This window comes from Glycine max, chromosome 3 (genome assembly GCF_000004515.6).
Source record: "Glycine max cultivar Williams 82 chromosome 3, Glycine_max_v4.0, whole genome shotgun sequence".
Taxonomy (NCBI): domain Eukaryota; kingdom Viridiplantae; phylum Streptophyta; class Magnoliopsida; order Fabales; family Fabaceae; genus Glycine; species Glycine max.
This window is the reverse complement of record NC_016090.4, coordinates 3,343,017-3,365,735: the sequence shown is the minus strand read 5'-3', so window position 1 is coordinate 3,365,735 and position 22,719 is coordinate 3,343,017.

Sequence of the window (22,719 nt, the reverse complement as noted above, 5' to 3'; positions counted from 1 at the left end):
ATATCAATTTTGAATAAAATTGATGTTATAAAGGTACTTTTGTACATCAACGCTTGTTAAAACTGATCTAGAATGTGTCAGTTTTTTTTAAAACACTTTCTACTATCTAGAACTAATGTAGAATTTTTTTTTTTTTTATAGAAAGTCATCCTAACGATATTTGAGTTATATACTAACATGATCCTACAACTCAAATGGTTATTACAGCGATCTGTTTAAGATCAATTCCAGTCACGTTAAAAGAAATAGATTAAATACTAGCACACTTAACAAAAGTCAAGTCAACAATTAGATAATATAAATGATCATCTGGCATATACTTTTAATTAATTTAGCAACTTCTAGCTTTTAGATTAACAATAAAGTAAAATAAAAATCTAAACGTGAGATACAAAGTTATAGGATAAAAGGTATGCCGCAATAATTAAACTTAGCCCAATTCCAGCTATTATAATTTAGAAAATTGGAAGTATCATTAAGCAAGAAATATTAACTGAACCTATCATTACTTGTAAACAAAATTACAACCCATAGAGAGTTAGCTCTTTCCCATAAATGTTGCTTTGCTTGTTCCTACTCTTCCAATCTCGTACTTCAATTTGGATTGGCCAACTTGGAGCTATTACATAATGATAATAGTGCTTTCAACAGCAGCCCAAGCTTGAGCTTTTCTGCTATTTGCTTCCTTGTATCATGAAGAATTCTAATCAAACACAGATTCTATGAATAGTTGAAACACAAGCAAATATCAAGGATGCAAGCACAGATGTTCCACGACCAGCTCCCAGGTTTTAAGCAATACAAGCTAAACAACAATATATCACATTTTACTTTAGCATCCAGAATAAAAGAATCAACCCAAATATCAAAATACTCATACAAAGACACAAATTTGTCCACATAGATAAGAAAGGGAAGAAGAAGAAAAAATCAACCAATTTGTCCATATAGATATGCAAGGGAAGAAAAAGAACAACTCACCTATGTTCTCGGTTGTGAAGAGCTTTCGCAAGGCAGCAATATGACCATCTGCTAAGTCCATCACATGGATATAGTCCCGGATCTTATTTTGAATAAGGAAAAAGAGAGGAGGATTAGCATTTTTGCAGGGGTAAAAACTATGTCTATGTGGTTATTTACTTTGTCCCAATGACACATATCCCCCTGATGGTACGTACTATCCTGGAGGCGTAAATGATGTAAAGAAAAGGAAAATATAAATTTGCAAACCGCAGAGCTATCCCTTGTGGGATAATCATGGCCATACACAAATTAGGTTATACAATAAAAATAGAAATATTCAACTTCTTTCTCATACGCAGGACTCATGCGATTTACATTCATCAAACTCTAATCCATCTAATAAGTCTATGATGCTTACAAAGTTATTTCATATATGAAAATCTCACCTTTTTCTTATTAAAAGTGTAGTATTATTTCATTTATGAAGACATTTTTTATAATAGATTCATACGTAAATATTAAGTTTCTTTTTTTAGATTTGATGAATTTTAACAATATTTCACATTGATCTTCAAGTGCACGACATGAAAGCAGTGACATGAATTCTATCACAATCAAGTATGTATTCGGAGAATAAAGTGAAATGTACTATATCAAAATTTCAACAATTTTTTTTTTTAAAAAAAAGTTAACCTATACTTATGAAACTACTATAAAAAAATAACTTCCTAAATTGTCCTAACAGAAAATTCAAAATTTTATATAACGAACAATCTAAATTTTTTGAAAGAATCATTATATTGAATCTCAAATGAAAAATTAAGATTTACTCGTAATAAACATAACTTGTATATAAAATAATCATTAATAAAATAAAAAGATATATTAAAATAATCATATCATACATAATTTTTATCAAGTAATTTTAAACTTGTAACAGATGAAAGTGAATATAGTATTTGCAGTGAATATTTGTAATAGATTAAAGTTAAATATTTGCTATGAACATGATATTTATAAGAGAATTATTACCTTAATAACTGAGCTTCTGGATTATCTAGAGTCAATGACTTTGGGGCTAAGAACAAATAACAATTCTTCTCTCTTCTCTCCTGCTAATTAAACTTCATCAAACATGAAAATATTATAATTAATTTTCAAAAAATATATATAGCATAAGGAGTGAAATAAAGAATGAACACGCGTAAAGGAACCACATGCTGAAAGGAAGGAAAACATGTCCAAATTTTCCATATACAATTTTAAACTGAAGTAAAAGAAATTGATGAGAAAGAGAAATTTATTTGGAGAATGGATAGATAGTTAAGTAAAAAACAAATAAAAGAAACTAAAATGGCACATACTTTAAGCAAATAACTTAAATTGAGAATTAAAAAAGAAATACGAAGTAGTATGTGTATTATAAATAGGGTGATAACATGAGAGCGTGTTTATTAATAAATGAGGGTGAAACAGAATAAATAAGAATAATTAAAATCACGTGTCGGTGATTTTAATTGCCAATTGCTATGGCCTATGGTAAGACAACTGGAGTCCTGATGGATATAGACTTCAAAATACAAGAAATGAGTGTCATAAAATAATATTATGTAAAATGATTGATTAAAAGATATATTGATGTATTACAAACTATATATACTTGTGTGATATTCATGTATCCTGAAGTTAGCATGTGGATCAACTAACATTCATGCAAGCCGACAAACTTGAACCGGCTTTCTTGTGTGAGCTTATGATATCTGTTTATTTATCTCTGCATCTGCAGTCTGCATTTTAAGGCGTTCAGAGTTGAGACCATTTCCATTATGACATTACCCATAAAAATGCAAATTTCTATTTCTTTTCACCTGCATGTGATATGTGACAATCGAATCTACTAGTAAAGTTACTTGAAGCAGTAACACAATATGCTTTCCTTTTATTTTATTGATAAAATTATCTTTGGTGTTAGTTATAATGTGGATATTTGATAACTTCAATAGATATTAACGTTATAAGAGTGTTCTAGATTTTACCAAAAAAATAATTTATTTGTATGATCTTTTGGTTTTGGAAGTGCGTTACTAATTGTTTTTATCAGCTAGCACTACGTTAGTATTACAGAGATATCTTACTGCAATATATATATATATATATACACGCCATCTGCACCAGCATTTCACCAAAAAATGAAGAGGCTAGTAATTGGCGTAAATACTTAATGTGGCAAAAATTAAAATACACAAAGGTCTAGGAAAACAAAAGTTAGGACACTCAAATAGTAGTGATACAATTTGTCAATTCTATAATATATAGAAAATGAAAAGAAAAATCTGCACACCCTTTCTTTTTTGAGGGAAAAATCTGCACACCCATATCTAGTTATCTTCTTGAATTTAGGAAACATATTTCTGGCAATAATAGAGTAGTTGTCTCAATTTTATCTTCTTTCTTTCTTTGTACAATCTCAGTAGACAAATCAAGTCAGCAAACTAACAAGGCATCAGAGAATTAAGGATAAGTGTAACAAATCCGAGGCAAAGAAAAATGAAGTCCGTATACCTTACCTAGCAGAATTGGGCAACCTTCAATATATAAAATTTCATACTACGGATCACATGATCAAGGCCTTTTCTTTGTACCTACCTCCTCTTAAAGAGGAAAGGGAAAGTCACTATAAACTAAAATGAGAATTAGAAAGTATTTTACTTATTTAATAACTAAGGAAATAGTGGTAACAGTAAGGGATTGTGTGTATATATATAAACACTGTGTTGAAGATATACTTTTGTAACTGTATAATATTTTATTTTTTAATTTTTAAAATAGGATTTAGTAAATAAGTTGGTTTCCTATATTTTAGGAGTAAGTCAGTTTTAATTGATTAGCCTAGTCAATAAGTGGTTCATATCTTTAAGGAGCAAGTTAGTTTTAATATTCTGTTTTGCTAATATCTTGTTATCTAATTAATTTATCTTTTGCTATTTATTGTATCGTTGCTGAAAACAATTTGAATTAGAATAGAATAATTCTATTTTCTCCGCATACGTATTGTCTCTCTTTTTTCCTCTGTTTTTTTATAATTTCCTCCACAAAACCAACAATTGGTATCAGAGCCTTATTCTTACGGGACCTGTACCATGGAAGGTGAAGCAAACTTTTCCCACATAACTCTTCCAATCTTTGATGGAGAGAATTATGATCTTTGGGAAGTGAAAATGCAATCCTACATGGAGTCTTTGGATTTGTGGGATGCTGTGGAAGAGGATTATGAAATATATCCGCTGCCTGAAAATCCCACCATGGCCCAAATTAAAAATCACAAGGAAATAAAGATGAAGAAGACAAAGGCGAGGTCATGTTTGTTCACTGGTGTTTCACAAATGATATTCATTAGAATCATTACTCTTAAATCATCCAAAGCAATTTGGGATTATCTGAAAGAGGAATACGCTGGAGATGATAGAATACAAAACATGCAAGTGTTGAATTTAAGGAGGGAATTTGAGCTTCAAAGGATGGAAGAGTCAGAGACAATCAAATAATACTCAAACAAATTGTTGGGTATTGCCAACAAGATAAAGTTGTTGGGAAGTGATTTTGCTGATTCGAGAACTGTAGAGAAAATTTTGGTAACAGTGCCGGAGAGGTATGAAGCATCTATAGCTTCATTGGAGAACACAAAGGATCTGTCGAAAATCACATTGGCAGAAGTGTTACATGCCCTGCAAGCTCAAGAGCAGCGAAGGTTGATGAGGCAAGATCGTGTTGTCGAAGGTGCTTTGCCCGCCAAACATCATCAAGTTGATGAAGGCAAAAAGGATTTTTTCAAGAAGAATCAACCAGCAAGCAGCGAAAATAGTGCAAACAACCAAAACAAAGGTAAGGATAAAAAGAAAAATTATCCACCTTGTCAGCATTGTGGAAAAAAAGGTCATGCACCTTTCAAATGTTGGAGGGGACCAGATGCAAAATGTAACAAGTGCAACCAGATAGGGCATGAAGCGATGATCTGCCCCAACAAAAATCACCATGATGAGGGAGCTCAGATTGCTAATCAAGACGAGGAGGACCAACTGTTTGTGGTCACATGCTTCTTGAGTAGTGAATCAAGTGAAAGTTGGTTGATTGATAGTGGTTGTACGAACCACATGACATATGATAAGACTCTATTCAAGGATTTGAAGCCAACTAATGTCTCAAAGGTCAGAATTGGGAATGGTGGCTATATTCCAGTAAAAGGAAAAGGAACTGTTGCAATTTCAACATGTTCAGGTACCAAATTAATATCAGATGTTCTTTATGTACCTAACATCGACCAAAACTTGCTAAGTGTAAGTCAGTTGATTAAAAAGGGATTTAAAGTGTACTTTGAACATCAACATTGCTTTATCTATGACATTGTTGGCCGGGAAGTTCTAAGGGTTAAAATGAAAGGTAAAAGCTTTTCATTTGATCCAGTAGAGGAGGAGCATACAACCTATTTCACTCAAGTCACACCCACGAAACTCTGCCACAAGAGACTTGGTGATTGCCATCTTGAAAGAATTCTAAACATGAAAAAAAGGAAATATGCAAAAGAAAATTTGAAGAAGTTTCAAATGGAGGAATGCAAATCTGTTAGCACACTAATGAATCAAAAGGAGAAGTTCAGCAAGGAAGAAGGTGTTGATAACATTGATGAAGGATATTATGGGAGCTTGATTGGATGTCTAATGTATCTCACTACAACAAGGCCAAACATTCTATTTTCTCAAAATAACAAAACTGGAATTTTTGTTGACAATCAAGTAGTCATTGCTATTGCAAACAATCCTGTGTGTCATGGGAAGACTAAACATTTCAATATCAAGGTCTATTATTTGATAAAGATGCAACAAAATGGAGAAGTGAACTTAATTTACTGCAAGTCTAAAGATCAACTGGCTGATATGTTTACAAAGTCACTACCTATCAACAAACTTGAACTCTTAAGACAAAGAATTGGAGTTTGCAGTTCCAAAAGCAAGGAGGAGTGTTGAAGATATACTTTTGTAACTGCATAATGTTTTATTTTTTAGTTTTTAAAATAGGATTTAGTAAATAAGTTAGTTTCCTATATTTTAGGAGTAAGTCAGTTTTAATGGATTAGTCTAGTCAATAAGTGGTTCCTATCTTTAAGGAGCAAGTTAGTTTTAATATTCTGTTTTGCTAATATCTTGTTATCTAATTAGTTTATCTTTTGCTATTTATTGTATCACTGTTGAAAACAATTTCAATTAGAATAAAATAATTCTATTTCCTCCACATACGTATTGTCTCTCTTCTCTCCTCTGTTTTTTATAATTTCCTCCACAAAACCAACACACTGTTAAGGCACTATGGTTCTGCATTCATCAACAATATTGATGAATCAATAATGTGATAGCAGACGCGGTCGGAAGAATAAAGAATTAAAGATGATTCAAAGAAAGATTATCCAACATGTGGATCAACTAATATTCATGTAACCTTTATGGTAATGTATATTATGTAGCTAGCTGCAATTGTTTCTTTCACAAATCACCAAGATTAACCATTATCCTTCCACTTAGTCTTCATGTTTCTTTAAGCTAATCCCCCTTGGTAATTATATCTTAATCTAATTCTTTTTTTTAACAGCAAAAACAAAATTCATTAAAAAGCCAGAGTTTAAGCACAAGATGTGATCCAATCTGCAAGAAACAATACATACAGTTTGGTAGCTCGTGCTCTGCATATTGCATAATATCTTAGTTTGGAATTTTACACATGCTCATATGCATATATAGGCATATTAGTAGTTAAAAACTTAACAATTCCAAAACACAAGTGCACAACAAAATCTGTATTCATAAACCATATTCATAATCCATATTCCACAATATGACGCATCATATTCATAAGTCTTAATCGCATAAACTAGTATAGTAGAAAACTTAATAGTTCCAAAACAAAAGTACTCAACACATCAAGTTTTGACAAGTTACAACTTACCCGATATAAAACTTAACCACCAGAAGAACATAATAAAGAACAGAGAAAAAATGGTGGCCGACACAAAGAATAGAACTTCAATGGCATATTATAATAGAGAAGAGAGGGATTGGGGACGTGTCTGCGGCATTGGCAACGAGGAAAATGCCAGAGAGGGCACATTGCAAAGGACAGCGAAGAAGGAGGACGACAACAACGACGATGAGAGGCGACAACATTGGCGACAGTGACGACGACAGGTTAGGGCTCCAAAGGTTATCACGAGACATTTGGGTTCTGAGACATGAAGAGTGGATTCAAAGATGTTTGGGCTTGAGTTTAATGTTACAAAAATAACGTTTATTTTTAATAAAACCGATGTTAAGAAAAAAAATAACAACATTGGTTTTATTAAAACTATTGTTAAGGAAAAAATCACATTGGTTTTATTAAAATCGATGTTAACTCACCACTAACAACATCGGTTTTAATAAAATCGATGTTAAGGTAAACTCACAACATCGGTTTTTTAATAAAATCGATCTTAATAAAAGCACTTTATTTATAGAAATGTCTCCGTGCTTTTGTTAATATCGGATTTATTAAAATCGATATCAATCATCCGATGTTAATTCCATTTTCTTGTAGTAATGCATGGTTCATTTGTTTCATTAGGCACAAGTAGTGGTATTGGTAAATGCAATCTCGGTATTTCATTTATCACAACCTTGAAATACACTACTACAAAAATTGTTTATTACGATGTGCCAACAACGATGATTGGCAAAAATTGTCTTTGAAAAGTATCCGATGCCAGTGTTGTAATTAAGTTTATTAATAATAAAGATGGTTTTTGAATAACCGTCTTAAGATTATGAGTTTAAGGATGATTATTCGAAAAACTGTTGTAATTGAATCATGTACAAAGACAATTTTGTAAAACCATCTTTGAATGTTTTTACTTTTTTCGCTTTCTTTCTCTCTTACCGGACAGTTGTTGGCCTTTTCTCTCTCTTATTCTCACTTTCTCTCTCTCTCTCTCTCTCTCTCTCTCTCTCTCTCTCTTATTGGGCAGCGCACTGGTCGTGCTTCTTCACCTTGATTTCTTCGTTGCGGCACTGAGGGAGTTGGTTGATAGGGAAGCATATAGCAGCAGGAGACAAAGAGCATTAAACAAGGTAGCTGACCTGGATGGCACAAATGAAAGGCATAATTGCAGATTGTTGGCTGTTGGTACTACAGGGGACAACATAACCATAAAGAGATTGTTAGCAGAAAGTTGGATTCAAGGCCAGAACCTCCATAATGCAAGGAAGAAAAGAGAAGAAGGCACAGAAGGAAAGAAAGCTTATATTTTTGTTCATATCTCATCATTTTACAATTGCTTTATTTATACTAGTTCCCTAATAACAGAATTTGTCCTTTTGTGCTCAGGGAATATTTTCTAAATCATTGGCTAATTCCATTTATGGTTATGATGTCCCCTGTAGTACCAACAACCAACAATCTACAATTGTGCATTAATTTCATTTGCGCCATTCAGGTCAGCTTCCTTGTTTCATGCTCTTTGTCTCCTGCTGCTGTATGCTTCCCTATCATTGGTTCACTCTCTCTTTATCTCTTTCTCTTCTCTGTCCCTTCATTCCTTACACAGTTCCAAAATCCCTAGAAACAAACCACACTCACCCTAATCCATCATTACATTGCAGCTATACCTAGCTGCATTCTTCTCAGATCTATACCAACATTGAAGGAAATCAACTTTCTCTAAACCACACTTAAAGTCTGGTGTGTGTTTGGCGTTCCGTATTTGGCTATGTTGAGGCGTTTTGTTTCCTTAGATGCCTCATGTGAGATAAGGAAGAAAATCGTAGATCCCTCCTTCGGCTTCGAAAATGACAGTTTGAGAAACGCTTATATAGCATTACAGGTGTGGAACGAAGCCATTCTCTCTGATCCGAAGAACCTCACGCAGGACTGGGTGGGACCTAATTAGTAAGTTCGAACCAAACTCCAAACTCTAATGGTGACGTGACCTTCCGTCTCCTTTGTCTTGCGTTGCGCGTGAGTGCCATCATCGGCAAGTCTGGCGTGCTCATGAAGACGCTCCAAGAGGCCACCAACGCCAAGATTTGAATCGAGGACGCGCTGCCAAACTCCCCCAATCACATCATCCTTGTCAGTACCCCACCGCCGCTGCCGACGGTGAGGTCACCGAGACCGCCGGCACTGCTCCCTCCGATTAAATCGTTGAGGTCAGTTAAATGTTCTTTTTTTCATGTTTTTCGTGTTCTTTCATGGTGCTTTGGATTTCTGCTATCTTAGTGAATAGTGATAGTGTTCAGTATGTGTAGTCGTTAGGTTTTTGGCATTGATTTTAGGTTGGACGTTGAAGTTGAATCCATTGCTCGCAACACGATCCACACGTACCTCACCTCACCTCATAATCCATTTTATTATCTTCTTATTGATATTATTTATTGTTTAATTTGGTTTTGTTATGTTTTCTCTTCTCTTCAGTTCCAACAATGACGATGAGATCAAGGGGGGAGTAGTGGCTTGAAGTAGTGTCGTGGGAGCTGAGAGCCTTTGTTTATCACAATTTTCTGGTAGTGTGAGTGATTGTGTGATTTAAGAAGATTGTTTTGATTGTCTGAGTTTTTCTGGATCGTTATGGTGGAGCAAAGTTAAATATTGTTGTATTTTATTCCATTTGTCTTGAAAAAAAAATTACTTTTCAAGGAGATTATAGTTTTTTTTTTCAATTACAAGAATTACAGGTTGTTAGTTTTTCTGCAAATGAATTATGATTACATTTTGTGCATGCATGAGAGGGGTTATTTTTTGCATAGAATTTTATGGATAGGAAGTATCTGTGTTGTCTTGGGAGAGAGAAAGTGAGGAAACTTTTTTGATATCATACTTGGACTGTTAATTACAATTTGTTTTAAGGAAGGAAAGGGAAATAAACTTCAAGATGCTCTATTTTCTATGTTTATTTATGTTAATCCAGGGGAGAGGTAAAAAAGTTTGTTATCTTTTTTAGACTTTGATGTTCTGCAACAAAGCAAGCTTTTGCTTCATGCTTTTGGTTTCACTTTCAGTTTGGTGAATTAAGGTGAAAAGTAAAATATCATAAAGGATGTTTTCCAACCCTGCATGCATAATGATTGGTAAGAGTTCAAGTAACTAATTATTAAGACTTCTAGTTTAGTTTCTAAAGCTTCAAAAGTTTCTACTCTTTAACTCCATTGTGCAGTGCCTAAAACTTCCAGAACTGCTCAATATTATGTTGTTGAAGATATGATGAAGATGGGTAAAGATGCTGGGTGGGGTTTCTTTCTTGAGCTTGACCTGGCTTTTTCAGTAGTTAACAATTAAAATTAACTGAAATTGAGATTAAATTTTATAATTTTTTTATAGAGTATAGTTATCTTTAATATTTGTATTCATGTCTATATTTATCATATTTGTATCTACATATCTATATAACATGAATAAATTAAATTAATAGATTCTTAGGGAAATTTCATTGTTGATGTCCTTGATATATCAGCAGGAAGGGAGTGGGGTGAACTGTGAACAGTGCTACTATGGGATTGTTTATATAAACATGTGAGTCTGAAAACTTCTTTAGAAAAAAGCATGGGTTAAAATCATGATTTTCTTCAAGTTCTGCACTATGAACTTGGACAAAAGTATGAGCCTCACAATGACTACTTCAAGTTTTGCACTATATATGTCTTACAAGGTATATTACAAGGTTTACCTTATCCATAAGTAATTGAGTTTTTGTATTCTATATTAATCAATTTATTTCTGAAACCCTATGATTTCTGAAACCTTATGATTACCCTCGTATCAGCGATTGAAGAAAGCTTTTAATGGAAACCAGGAGAATGAAAGTGTGTCGCAACCATTTGCAAGAAACAAAGTTTATGATTGGGTGAAGGACATCATAACTATCTTTTGGAAGACCCAAAAGAAGTCATCATCTGAGATGAACATATGGAAGAAAAGGTTAATATTCTTTAATCTTCCATACTGGTCTGATCTACATGTGCGTCATTGTGTAGATGTAATGCATGTCGAGAAAAATATATGTGATAGTTTAATTGGCACCCTTCTTAACATTAAAGACAAGACAAAGGATGGTTTGAAATGTCTCCAAGACCTGGTTGACATGGGAATACAAGAGGGGTTGCATCTGATATCACAAGGTCGACGAAGGTATTTGCCCCCAACATGTCAGACAGTGTCAACAACAGATAAGAGAAGTTTTTGTCAATGTCTATGGAGTCTAAAAGTCCCACAAGGATACTCTTCAAATATCAAGAGTCTTGTATCCCTCAATGATCTCAAATTGGTCGGCTTGAAGTCTTGTGATTGTCACGTCTTAATGCAACAACTATTGGCTGTAGTGATGCGGGGTATCCTGCCTAACAACGTTAGGGTTGCCATAACTCATTTGTGCTTTGTTTTTAATACTATCTATAGCAAAGTCATCAACCCTCGACAATTAGATGATTTGGAGAATGAGGCTGTCATTGTCCTTTGTCAATTAGAGATGTATTTTCCTCCATCATTTTTTGACATAATGGTTCACTTAATTGTTCATCTTGTTAGGGAGATTCGGTTATGTGGTCCTTTTTTTTACGGTGGATGTATCCAGTTGAGCGGTACATGAAGGTGTTAAAGGGTTACACCAAGAATCAATGCCAACTAGAAGCTTCCATTGTTGAAAGGTATGTTGTTGAAGAAGCTATTGAGTTTTGTTCTCAATACATTGAAAATGTTAAATCTGTTGGGCTTCCTAAAACTCATCATGACCGGACATGGGGAGGTAAGGGTACATGAGGATACGATGTTATAACAATGACTCGACAGGATGCCTCACAAGCACATTTGTACATCTTGAATAACACACAAGAGGTTCTTCCCTACATACGTACTCACAAAGAATATCTGATAGTTATTCACCCAAAAATGAACATGATGAAAGTGTTGTAAGAGCATAATAAAACTTTCATAAACTGGTTTAAAGAAACAATCTTCGCTGATGACAGTACTTCCAAAACATTAAGATTGTTGGTTATTGGCCCAAATCTTAATGTCCCCACTTGGAAGGGATATGATATCAACAATTATTCATTCTATACAATGTAACAAGATGATAAAAGTAGTGTGCAGAATAATGGGATGAGTGTTGAGGCTGATTTTGAACACTTTTGTAGTGCATTAGATAACAACCCAATTCAAGCCTCAATGTCATACTTTGGAGTCATTGAAGAAATTTGGGAGCTTGATTATATTCAATGTAGAGTGCCTATTTTTAAATGTAAGTGGGTTAATAGAAATACTGGTGTGCATTGAGATCAATTGGGATTTACTTTAGTAGACCTTAATAAGGTGGGTTACAAGGATGAACCTTTCATTAAGGCAGAACAAGCCAGGCATGTGCTTTTACGTCCAAGATTCGTGTAATTCAAGATTGTCAGTGGTTCTACAAGGAAGACCAATTGGTATCAGTGACAAGTATGATGGTTCAACACTTGACATTTGTGAGATGTCTACTTTTTCCACAAAAATGCCTTTTATAATTGAAGAAAACGAGGTCGATGACGTACATGCAAATCGTAATGATCATGATGAAGGTTTATGGGAGAACATTCTTATGTAATTGCGTTGTATCAAAGTAATGTTTATGATATTATGTTATTTGTAACCAATTTATTTAATGTGCATATTTACAATTTCTTACGTATATGCTATTTGTAATCGATGTACATTAATGAATTTGTTTTATTTGCACAAGGTCATGGGAACACCGCCAAGGTCCCCTCCGCATTTAGATGGTCATTCAGAGCCTACATCTAGGAAGAGTAGACGATCCACATGGCTAAGAAGGTTGACTTTAAGAACCTTGCATCTGCCCAGACCAACAGTTAACATCGATCTTGCAATTGGGAGAGGATCAGCCCCACAAAAACAGAAATTCCACAACTGTTGTTAAAAAATTGGCAAGTGTACCAAATTGTCACAAGTAGTAAACTACTAGGAAGTCCGAGTGTCGAATCCACAGGGACTTTGTTTGTACTTAGATTAATGCAAATCCAATTTAAAAGCAATAGATAAAGAATTTAAAATAAAGATAAGAAAATAGATGAGATAAAGATTTAAAGATCAAAATAGAAGATAAAGAAAATAAGAAAATAAAAGTAAAAGATAAGAAAAATAAAAGTTTAAGATAAAGATAAAAAAATAAGATAAGATAAGAAAAATAAAAGAAAATCATAGCGTGATAATGTTGGGACCTAACATGCCTTGTTTGCTTATGATGTATGAGTTTATGATTTTTCTTTATCAATTTAAGTGATTCTATTCTGCCCACATTTGTTCATTTACTTGCCCCTGATTCCTCACGATGACAAGCCTATTTTACTTATCTATCAAATGTCTCTAAAAAGATTCAATAAATAAAATGCATGAAGATTCAATTCTAGATGTTTACTTTGACGCATGCGCATAATGCAATCATTCTATGTCGAGCAATGATTTTATTAAGATATTATTTCTTCTTGTTCTATTAAAGGTTACCCTCTCTCGAGTATCTAACCCCCAAAACTGATGCATGCATATTCTCCTTAAATCTTAATTAAAGGTTACCCTCTCTCGAGCACCTAACCCCTAACAGAATAATAAGATGAAAAATGCAAGATAAAAGCAGAAAAGATAATAGAATAGAAAACACCTGGTATTGCATTGATAAATAGTGAAGAGTACATCATACATCGCTTTGGCTTTTAGGCCTACCAAGTCCTAACTAGGGGTTTAGCCACTCATGGCCATGAGGGTTTTACAGTGAGAGGGGTGAAAGAAAGAAAGGGAGTAAATGATTTCCCATAGAGGGGATGTGTAGTGGTCTATCTTTTCCCTTGGCCTGATTCTCTATTTATAGCTGCTGAAGTGAACTTGGGCCTTCGTATGCCCGCTTAGCATGCCCTACCTCGCTTAGCGTGCACACTTAGCGAGCTCCTCTTGCTTAGCGTGTGTTGTTCTAGCGTTGCGTGCTTAGCGCGTGCTGCTAATTCTCGGTGCGCTTAAAACGAGTTGCGCGCTGAGTGCGACATTGGGTTAGGCCTTTCTGATTCCTTCTTTTCTTCGTTATTTTTCCACCTTTTTGCTTTTTGCCACTCCAATTTTTATATCTGCAGCCGGGTTTTAACAAAACATCAATTCTTAACAAATTAACACAAATAACTGCTAAATAATTATTTTTTAAAGGAAGTTTTACTTAATTTTCTGTTATCAAAGTACAACTATTTAACAATTATCAACTATCTAGGGGTTGTAGCTCGAGAAAAGATTCCTATTGTAAATAGCAATTGGAAAGATGTACCAGAATCTCTAAAGGACCTAGTATGGGATGTATTTTGGTAAGTCCACCTAACAGGGAGGTGTATTTAATATTCTTGTTTTAAACACTTGAAAATGTTGACATGCACTAAATGTTACACAACAATATGTTATGCAGGCCAAATTTGATATCCTAGAAGCCCCAAATGCCAAGAAGAAGGTCAGGTCCACGATGGCCACTAGATGGAGGCAATTTAAGTCTATCCTGACCACTAAATTTGTGTATGCTGACACTGAGGGTCAAGATAAACAAGATTCTTCTATAAAATATGGTATGTATCAACAAAGTTGGGAGGAATTTGCTGCAAGCCGCAAGACCCTAAACTGGCAGGTTAGATGTCCAAGTGTTTTACTTTAAATTTCAATTCAGATATATTTCATTTGAATTAATTAGATGGAAATATTATATCGTGTATGACAGTAAATCAAGAAAAAGGCACAGGAAATTCAAAAATACAATGATTGCCCCCACATACTGTCTCGTGGGGGTTATGATTTGCTTGAAAAGAATCTATTAGACAAGAAAATGAAGAAAAGACAACAGGAGGCAATGATGACTAATAATTAATATGGGCAGATGACATCTTAGGCGGCACGAGAAATAGTGACTAACATTTGTCTTGAGAAGAATGAACCATTGATTGAGGACCCTTCATTTCCCATTGGAAGACACGTGAAATGGAAGTTGGCCCGCACAAAGCGATATGGGCAAATGATATCTCGGGCAGCACAAGAAATATCTGATAAAATTATGAGTTTATGCTTAACATATAATTTCAAAAATGTTTTTTTGTATAATAACATTTTTATCATTTGATGTTTGTGTATGTCGTGCTCGTTATAGGACTCTTTACAAGAACAAACAACACAAATTACCTTTGTTCCCCATGGTCATGATGACATACTCAATATTGTCATTGGGCGACCGAAGCACTCAGGTCGTGTTCGTGCAGTGGGGTCTGGTATGACAATCATTCAATACTATGGAAGGGCATTACATGGCTCCAGCAGTTCCTCTACATCCATCACCCCAACAACAACTATCTGAGATTATTGGAAGTCTTAAGGAAGAATGGAGGAATGATTTGGAACCAGAAAACAAACGGAGCCTAGAGAAAATGAAGCAAGAGTTGAAGGAAGCGATCAAAATTGAGTTATTCCAAAGGGTATCATAGTACTCACCCCCAATTGAGGCGGATATACAATTATTAAGTGCATGTGTGAGCACAAAGGGGAGCAATGTTGAAACTGCTGACAATCCATCAGGGGAAGAACATGTTGGTCATGTGATGCCGACTATGGGGTTGTATGTGCAACGTGATCATTGTACACACCTGGTGGCCTTAGGAAAAATATATGAGGGGAGGGGGGGTCTACCATACATAGTGTGGCTGATGTAGATGATGTGGTAAGGGTTAGTGTTGAAAAAAGTTTTTGACGGTGAAGCTCAAGTGCCCTTTTCGACTTCAGAAATTCAGTATGCCAGGAAAACCCTTCACACATTCATTGCATGACCGACGAATCTTGTGAAAATTGTATCACACGAGGTAACTTTTATTTTGTTTAACATGTATTAAGACAATCATAGATTGATATCAATTAGTTACTAACATTACTTTAATTCTTCTTTTCATTAACCATATAGGATTCAACTATTACTTCAAACAAAGTGGTTGAACCTGTTCAAAGGTTGAATAATGTCGTTGCAGATGATCCGTTGCGTCAATTGATTAGGATCCTATATGACAGTTACGAGAAGCCTATTGAGTTGTTGTGGGATGGGACTAAATTTGGGATTCCAAATGTAGATGCATCCTTCTTATTAACATATTTTGATGTAAATGAAATAATATCAAGTGACAAATGTTTGAACATAGCTATACTACAATTGTGGATGATGTAAGTAAATTTCATATCATTGACTAATAATTAATATTCCTTATGATATACATTATTAGCAATTTTCATGTCAAATGTTCAAAATAGGTTTATGGATGAGTGGAGTTCAAGCTTGGGTCATGGTTCAATGTAGGGATTCCTTGAACATCAGTCCATACACAATGCAAAGGATAGATATGTTGAATGTCAACATTACATTGAAACGTGGGTGAAGGAATCCCAACGAGAGGTCTACCTAGGAACTTACTTGAATTAGTAAGTAAAACTTATGCAAATGGTTGTAAGAGAAATATATGCATTATACGTACCTAATTATTGTCGAATTCATGGCCCATTGGTAGCTAGTTGTTTTATGTCCTAGGAACATTGTTGTTGTCTGGTTCTATTTGTTGCGTAAGAAACTTGATATTCATAACAAAACTGCAATTAGCAAGTTAAGTTTTATATTATAACTCATTTAATGTATTGTAAACTTAGATAGATAAATAGTTTTATGCTCGTATATACGTTGATGTTTTTTTCTAACCAGTACAATGAAGACTTTAAAGACTATCGTGGATGGTAAAACTGATCAAGCTGCACCTCAGTGGATTAAAGTAAAGGTTAATCATTTAATGCATCCTTATTTCAGACTAGTGATGTTTTGTAAGTTCGTAATTGTCATATTCAATTATTTTTCATATTGAATGTAGAGCCATGTTCAAAATGGAGGCTATGAGTGTGGCTATTATGTCATACATTGAATGTGAAACATAGTAAGCGAGGGGTTTAAAGAATGATTGAACCATGGTATATTTACTTTAACAAGTTTAACTTATTAGTTGACTATCACTTTTTATTCATTTTACATGTACGAGAGTAATTTGTATATTTCATATTTTGTAGTGGTTTAGTGATGACACACTATTAGACTTGGAGACCATAACAACAATTCGCAAGAAATGGGCAACCTATTTTGTAAAATGTAAAGACATCTTATTTAGAAAGGTTTAGATGATATAGGACAAACCACTATGGTGCATTTGATGATTATTGTAAACATTATAAACAATTTTGTACAATTATTGACAATTATTTGAGATTAAATATACATATTTCTTTATCTCATTTTGTTTGCACCAAAGCCCTTGGACAATACATTGTATTCGCAATGGGTAGTTGCGTCGATAGGATAAATGTCTTTTGTGCGACCAAGCCTTACATTTTGAAGGTCATTGTCAAGCTAAGGATTTGGACAATCGTGATGATACACCAATTGGCATCAACAAATATGAGGTTCGACAACTACACTCATGTATGTTGATATGATGATTTTGATTTTTTTTTATTTTATTTATTGCCAATTTTTAAGTAATTAATAATATTCATTATTTCTTAACATGTCAATGTTGTGTCAAATTCACAAATCTCAATGGGAGAGTGGACCCATGTCTGAGCGCTTCTAAGTTCAGCAAGTGCATCATTGTTGGAAAGAGGTACATGTATGTGTAAGTGCTTCTAAGTTCAGCAAGTGCATCCTTGTTTCAACCTTCCATTACTATATATGATGATGTAGTTGTTTAAGGTAATGGTACTGTAGTTGTATTTGTTAATTTTTTACCTTGCGTTGTCCTCATTTTGTGCAGCTTGGCTTTTGGAGACAATTGCATCCATTATATGGATTCAAAACCAATAAATTTAATTTCAAGACTGGTCATTTAAAATTTACTTTCTCCTTTGCAGTTTTGGTGTTCTTCTTGTTTTTGTTCATTTAGCATTTTTCCCAAGGGCAACCGGTGCTTCAAAATAATATTCTAGCTTTGAACTGGATATTTCTTATGAGAGGGATTTGTAAACTAGTTATTTTCAAGAATGCCTGAGATGTATAAAAGAAAATGTTTCTAGAAAGTACAGAGACACTGATAAATAATTTTTACAGCATGAAATTATGATAGAACGACACAACCTGTCAACTGCTCATGATATTAATTTATACATATATGTACAAAGGATAGATTATAAAGGTTTAAGCAATCTTCATCTAATCAATTAGTTTTTGGAGTTGAGTTAGGTTTAGCCGAAATTTAAGATGGTATCATAGCCTATCCCTATCATGGATATGATATTTGCCACCCTTATCTGTCCAAAAATCCACTTGGTCCCATGGCACTCAATATTGGTAACTTCCATATTGGTAACTTCTATGCTATTCTCTTGCTAGCAAAAGACTGTTACACATCATACTTACAGCCAGTTGATCATTTCACAAAATTTGCAAGATACCTTTTTGTAAATTTGACTTATCTTATTAGTAAAGCATAGCTACTTCAGATTATGGTATATTTTATCATAAGTTTGTAGAATAACTTAGACTTAAAGAATCAACTGTGCCTGATTTACCCAAGATATATTCACCTAAAATATCATAACTTAGTGTAGCATAGCTTCAGAATCCGGTATTCCTATGCTACCTTTGTTATATTGCAAATGGAGAGTATTATTTGCATACCATACTGAAATGTTAGGTACTACATGAAACAATATGGATTAATAAAACAAGTACAAATAAGGTCATATTCAGGTATTCCTAAGCTACCTTTGTAGCTATATGATACGAATGAACAAGTAGAAGCACAAACAGAGAACCCAACAGGTGGTATATGTGATAACTAGGAGGTGCGAGTAGCAAGTGATATGCAAGAGGTGCAGGAAGCAATCAAGACTAAAAGGAGAATCATAAAGCCCAAGTACCTCACTGACTACATTTGAGGCAGAGCCAGCTTCAGCTTCTAGAATCCTTTAGGAATTCCTTGCTTGATCTTGTCTAATCCTAGGGGGCAAGAGGAATAAAATCCGTTAGGCTTAATATTCTAGAATCATTTTCTGTTAGGAAGGAGCCTATAAATATAGAATGTAAATAACAAGCAAGGTATGAAAAAAGAATTAGCCAATTTCCTTATCTTCTCTGCTTTATCTTCTTCCTTTGGTTGCTGGAGGTCCTAGTTCCTCGAAAACCAGGTGCTGAGATATAACAATTTGGTGCTCTCGTTGCCTCCATGGCGGATTCTTCTTCACATCTCACTGAGGTTCTTGCTCGCCTCGGAGACACCATGAATTCCCTGAACCTGAAACTTGGCGAAATCCTTCATTGTCTCTCCCCCACATCACCTTCCTCGGCTTTTCCAAATCCATCCCCGCCACCACATCCTCCAATACCTGCAGTCACCCACAAAATGAAGTTAGAGGTCCCCCGCTTCGATGGAACTGAACCACTGGGTTGGATCTTTAAGATCAACCAGTACTTTGAGTATCACAATACTCTGGACAAAGACCGCCTCACCATTGCCTCCTTCTACATGGAAGGACGGGCATTGGCTTGGTTTCAATACATGACGAGCAATGCACAATTTACCTCCTGACCCGCCTTTTTGTAGGCTCTGCAAACCCGATTTGCGCCGTCGCAATACGACGACCCTACCGGTATGTTATTCAAGCTAACACAGACCAGTACGATGGCGGATTACCTGTCTGAGTTCGAGACGCTGGCCAATCGCATCATCGGCTTGCCGCCTCCATTTCTCCTCGTATGTTTCGTCTCCGGTCTAGCCCCCGATATTCGGCGAGAGGTGCAAGCCCACCAGCCTCTCACGCTGGTGCAGGCTGCCAGCCTTGCTAGCCTACAGGAGGAGAAGCTCTCCGCAACCAGGATGACCGCGCGCCCTTCACCTCCGCCATTATCGTCCATTCCGCCACGTTCCACAATGCTCCCTCCTCTGTTACCTTCACCGGCCCGTCCGCCCCCAGCTCCGGTGCGCCGCCTCTCACTGGAGGAGATCTCCTCCCGCCGTGAGTGCGGCCTATGCTTCACCTGTGATGAGAAGTACCACAGAGGGCATAGGTGCGCCTCTAGGGTTCTTCTCATGGTAGTTGAGGAAGAGGACCCTTCATGGTCTAATATAGACCCGGGTGACCCGACCCCAACTATTGACCCACCCGATAGCCCAAACCCACTTCAGGCCCAAATCAGCCTGAACTCATTATCGGGCCACTTAGCTCCCAAGGCCCTCCGTTTGCTGGCTTCCATCACCGACCACCGTGTTACCGTCCTGGTTGACGGCGGTGCCACTCATAATTTTGTCCAACCTCAGGTGGTCACCGCCCTCAGCTTATCCTGCCGGAAAATTGCGTCCCCTCTTCGCATTAAGGTTGGGAATGGACAATACTTGGAGTGCTCGAGTGCGAAGATGTTGCGATCTGCATTCAGCACCACACCTTCAACCTCGACTTGTACATACTCCCCATCTCTGACGCCAACATCATATTAGGCGTGCAGTGGCTCAAAACACTAGGCCCCGTGTTAACCAATTACAACACCCTATCCATGCAATTCTTCCACCAAGACCAATTGGTGGAGCTCAAGGGCGATCATACATCCGACAACGGTCCACTAACCCAGCACCAATTTCGCCGCCTCTACCGCCACCAACCCACCGCCTCTTACTTCCATATCACTCTATCTCCTGATAATCCCACCGTACCCAATCCTCAATCCCTACCTCCGGAAATTCAACATCTACTGGCCTCTTATGACCTCCTCTTCAACCAACCACAGTCCCTACCACCCCCTCGTACCACCGACCACCATATTCACCTTCTTCCACACTCCTCACCTGTAAATGTCCGGCCGTACCACTACCCTCACTATCAGAAACACGAAATTGAGCTCCAAGTTGACTCCATGCTGCAACAAGGGCTCATTCAACCCAGCAATAGCCCTTTCTCCTCGTCGGTATTACTGGTGCGCAAGCCTGACGACACGTGGCGTTTTTATGTAGATTACCGAGCCTTAAACGCCGTCACGGTGAAGGACAGGTTCCCCATTCCCACCATCGACGAGTTGCTCGATGAATTGGGGGGAGCTACATACTTCTCGAAGCTCGATTTGCTCCAAGGATACCATCAAATCCGTATGAACGACGAAGACGTGCTTAAGACTGCCTTCAAAACGCATCACGGTCACTATGAATTTCGTGTGATGCCATTCGGATTGTGCAACGCCCCCTCATCTTTTCAGGCCACCATGAATATGATATTCAGACCTTACCTCTGCCATTTTATAATCGTCTTCTTCGACGATATACTTATATATAGCGCTTCCTTCGAGGACCACTTGTTACATTTACAGACAGCTTTTCAGATTTTTCTTGATAATCAATTTGCTCTAAAGTTGTCTAAGTGTTTTTTTGCCCAAACTCAGGTAGAGTATTTGGGTCATGTGGTCTCCGCCAGTGGCGTTGAACCAGTTGCTTCCAAGGTCGCCGCAGTTCATCAATGGCCGACGCCACGATCCACCAGGGCAGTAAGGAGCTTCCTCGGCTTAGCTGGGTTTTACCGCAAGTTCATTCGCGGATATGCTACAATCGCAGCTCTGTTGGTGGCAGCTACGACGGTGGAACCCTTTAAATGGACCCCCCAAGCTCAATCGGCCTTTGAACAACTCAAACATGCACTTGTTTCAGCTCCGGTCCTCGCCCTTCCATAGTTTGAGCTACCCTTCACCGTGGAAACTAACGCCTCCGGGGTGGGCATGGGGGCAGTCCTTTCTCAACAAAGACACCCCATTGCTTTCTTTAGTAAACCATTTAGTCCGAAGCTCCTCCGGTCTTCCACCTACGTCCGGGAATTATGCGCCATCACCACCGCCGTGAAGAAGTGGAGACAGTGTCTCCTGGGCCACCACTTTATCATCCTTAGTGATCATCGTAGCCTCAAGGAGCTACTCACTCAGACCATTCAGATGCCGGAGCAACATATGTATCTGGCGAGATTGATGGGGTACGACTATGAGATACACTACCGTTCCGACAACCATAATCAGGCCGTCGACGCTTTATCAAGACTACTAGAGACCACTTCCACCTTGTCTCTGATTCTCTCTGTGCCCACTTTGAATTTCATGGAGGAACTTCGAAGGCAATTGGACGCGAATTCTGAGTACGTGGCACTACGACAGGCCATCCGAGACACACCACAAGATCATCCCCAATTTTCCCTTTCGAGGGATTTGGTGTTACAATCAGGTAGAATATGGTTACCTAGGGAGTTACCACTCATCAAAACGCTACTCACTGAATACCACTCGATTCCCACCGGAGGACACGCAGGGGTGACTAAGACGTTAGCTCGAATTTCAGAGAACTTTCAGTGGCCAGGACTCAGGGACGACGTCAAACACTTCGTGGCCACGTGCGTTGACTGCCAAGTCACTAAGTATGAAGCACGCAAGACAGCTGGCCTTTTATGCCCCTTACCAGTTCCAATTCGTCCATGGGAAGACCTTTCCCTGGACTTTATCACCGGCTTACCACCATACCACGATAACACCACTATCCTGGTGGTGGTTGATCGATTTTCCAAGGGGATACACCTTGGTATGCTCCCAACTACTCATACATCCCACATGACGGCCACATTATTCATCAATATCGT